Genomic DNA, 3,919 nt, shown 5'->3' with positions numbered 1-3,919 from the left:
TTGATGAACTGAGGCAGGAGGATCACTTGAGCCCAAGAGTTTGAGGCTGCAGTGAGCTATGATCATACCACTACAGTTCAAACTGGATGACAAAGTGAAAGACTCTGTCTCTTGAAAAAAAAAAAAGAGTAAAAGGAAAAGAAGAATATATTTTAAAACATTTATAGTTTTTATCCTTTAGTATAGATTTCAGTCATTCACAAATTCTGCTGTTGTCTGTAAATCCTCTGGGCAAGTGACTGAACTTTATGGACACTACATCACTAGTATAGTCTTTAGTCCTGATTTTGATGTTCAAGTTGGGCTAAACCAGGGTAAATAGCCCCTATATAGTATTCTGTCTTAATAAGACTTATTTGCTGGGTATGCTGCAAGTTACAGAAAGATAACATATTTCAAAGACTGAAAGAATCACCTGTATTATGAGTACACTATTTGTAATAACTAAAACTAGACATTCTAAACTGAAAGCTTCAAAGTATGGTGGGTTCTTCAGGTGGTACATAGAAACTAGAGCAAATGAAGGAAATGATGACAATAGATCCCATAAACTGATGAATATGCTCTATGACAAAATTTAAACAAGATTTAAAATGTTAATTATAAAATCTATGATGGTTGATAGTGAAATGAATTACTTTTCTATTATGAAGGAGATACACAAAAACACCAAATCACTGTAAGAAAAAGAGATTCCCTTACTGAATAAAGCTAAGTGTGAGACGTATGGGGAGTCATGAAGTCAAGATCCTGACTCTGAGTGTAAAGAAATAGAAGCAAAAGCTACTAGCACAGCATTCCAGAGGATATGCTTTTGCTTCTCAAATGCTTACCTCAAGTTATTGAAGGAATCATGTTTGCTTTATATACGTATGTATTTCTTATGTGCATAATTAAGAATTTGTTAAAGAAATCTAGGGCTGACAAATCCCATAAAGAAGTTACCTACATTATTTTTCTTTGGGATAAAAATATCTCTAGGCTGCTGCTGGTGCTGGGGCCCAAGGAGGTCTGCGCCGGAGGAGGGCCGCAGGAACTGAGCGAGTGACAGACGCACCACCCGTCAATGCTACAACCTTGTAGGGCCTCCATGGACCCTCTACGTGAGTGTAGAATGAGCCAAGCAGACTCAAACACAGCAGCTATTCCACATGCAGTGGAAGATATTCAAGGAGATGACAGATGGATATCTCAGCATAACAGATTTGTCCTGGATGGTAAAGACAAAATGCCTAATGTTCTGTTTGTTGGAGACCCCATGGTGCAGTTAATGCAGCAACATGAGATATGGCGAGAGCTTTTTTCCCCATTTCACGCACTGAATTTTGGAACTGAGGAAGATACAAGACATGTTTTATAGAAACTAAAGAGTAGAGAACTGGAGAATATTAAACCTAAGGTCATTGTTGTCCGGGTAGGAACAAACAACCATGAAAATACAGCAGTAGAGTTAGAAGGTGGGATCAAGGCCATCATTCACTCTATCAATTTATCAATATAAGGCAACCACAAGGCAAAATTCTTGTATTGGAAGTGTTACCTTGAGGTAAGAAGCCCAACCCTTTGAGGCAAAAGGTGAACTAGCTTCTCAAGGTTTCCTTGCTGAAGCTTGCCCATGTGTAGGTCCTGCATACAGACAGGGGCTTCATGCACCCTGACAGTGCCATCTCCTGCCATGAGATATTTGATTTTCTGCATCTTACAGGAGAGGGCTATGCAAAGATCTGCAGAGCCCTCTATGAACTGATTGTGCAGCAGATGGAGGAAACACCCAAGGAGAAACAAACCACCATTGCCTGACTGGCTCCCATCAGTGTTAATCTCTTCCCAGCTTCCTCGATCAGTTATGTCATTGGTACTACAGAATTCATCTCTTTCTCAAGGCACATTGCATTGCAGAATGTTCCTGGATGTTCGGATCTAGTGTTTGAAAGGGTAGAGGGATTTACACTGGTCCTGCACGTAGAAGGTTTATTAGACACAGGAGAAAAATTAGCCTAGGAAGATTGTTTAAATTTATATGAAAACAGAAGGAGACTTTTTAGTTGTATGTGTGATGCATTTGTTGACTTATCACTGTTTTTTCTAGGACAATATCAAGTCCAAGTACTGAACAATATGAAGCTTTATTTCTTGGCCTCGCTTTCTATGGGTTATATCATATATAATAATTATCAGAATCACACCCACTTGGCTTAAAAACAGATTTTTATTCTCATTTTTAAAGATCATAATTTAGCCTTTTTTCTTATTTTGCTTTATTCATATGTATCCTCAATATTTTCTTAACATGTAGCAACAGATTGAACATGCTTGCTATTCAAACATGAGAGATACTATAGTTACAAGGGAATTTGTTCCACTTTCTTAATCCTTCCTATGCTTAGCAGTGAAAAACAAATTTTGCCCCATGCAGGGAATCGTTTGGAAGGTTTTTTGTTTCTGTTTGTTTGTTTTTGTTTAGACGGAGTCTCATTCTGTCGCCCAGGCTGGAGTGCAACAGCATGATCTCAGCTCACTGCAACCTCTGCCTCTTTGGTTCAGGTGATTCTCCTGCCTCGGCCTCCAGAATAGCTAGGATTACAGGCATCCACCACCACGCCTGGCTAATTTTTTTGTGTTTTTAGTAGAGACGGTGTTTCACTATGTTGGTCAGGCTGGTCTCAAACTCCTGACCTCAGGTGATCCACCCACTCAGCCTCCCAAAGTGCTGGGATTACAAGCATGAGCCACTGCACCCAGTTGGAAGGTATCATTTTTATGTTGCTAAATATCATGTCTATAATAAATCTATGCCTGCAGTCTCTCCTTTTCTCTGAAATATAAGCCCCCACGTCACTCTTATGCTATTACCAATGTAGAACTGATTCTTCTGCGGTGTTCTGCACTATGGAGTCTGCGTAGTGCTGCCCGTATTCAGAGTTCTGGTATGTTTTGTTTGTTTTTCCCTTAAAATCTGTTATAGTTTCCTTTTATGAAAAAAAAACAAAAACAAAAAACAAAAAAAAATGAAAAAAACAAACAAACAAAAAAACAAAACTCTGCTTCCCATTCCATAATACCTGCCATTATTTCAAGTTTTGTAATATCCCAAGGTGTATATCTTATTTTTTTAATTGACTTTGTTTTTAAATTAAAGCAGTCTAGAAAAGTTTGGTCTTTTCCCATGAGGAAACAAATGAAGCTACTCTTCATAATAGCCATTCTGCTTTTATCCCACCAGTTTAGTAAAAAAGAACCAGATTTAGTTAAAAAAAAGATTTGTTTAACTTTTAAGGTTTCTCATTAACGTACCTTCACCTGAGAATTTCCTTCAAGAGAGCTCTTTATGATCTTAACGTTTCCTTGAGCTGCAAGAACTGCCATGTAAAAATAAATAATGGGACCATAGACGGTATATTGTTCAATATACCTGCAGAGTATGTATAAACTGGATGTACAGACAGATATTGTGAACTAGACTAGGTGAGTATTGAAGTAACCCATCAAAATGTGCTCTGCAGTGATTCTGCTTAATGTTCAAATTCAATAGCTAAGGTATATGTTTTATGTTCTGCTCACAAGGCAAATGGCAGTGCTTCTGTGTGCTGGAGGAGGGGTTGCTGATTGGTGCTAAAACCCACTTCTGATTGAGAGGGATAACAGTTGGGCTGAATTTTTTCTAGTCAAGACTCCTAGATTTGCTTTGTTTTGGTTTTTTTTTTGTTTGTTTGTTTCTAAAAAATGCATACTTTAAAAATGTATCATGTCTTCATTAATAACAGAAAATACACATGGTGCTCACTAAATTTGTTTACTACATTAAAATTTCCTTTTTATTTTTTAGTAGTCCAGGTTCTTGAGTTTTTCAAGACAGATTGTTGTTGTTGTTGTTTTAACTGAGGTACAGTTGTATAGGAAGGAGAATTAAGCCAGAATT

General features: G+C 37.6%; 1 pseudogene; it reads left to right on the top strand.

Moving 5' to 3' along the window:
* Nucleotides 1–1,114: 1,114 nt before the first annotated feature.
* LOC111539107 lies at nucleotides 1,115–1,800 on the top strand (annotated as a pseudogene).
* Nucleotides 1,801–3,919: the final 2,119 nt, after the last annotated feature.

Source organism: Piliocolobus tephrosceles, chromosome 10 (genome assembly GCF_002776525.5).
Source record: "Piliocolobus tephrosceles isolate RC106 chromosome 10, ASM277652v3, whole genome shotgun sequence".
Classification (NCBI taxonomy): Eukaryota; Metazoa; Chordata; class Mammalia; order Primates; family Cercopithecidae; genus Piliocolobus; species Piliocolobus tephrosceles.
This window is presented reverse-complemented; position numbering and strand designations above follow the sequence as displayed.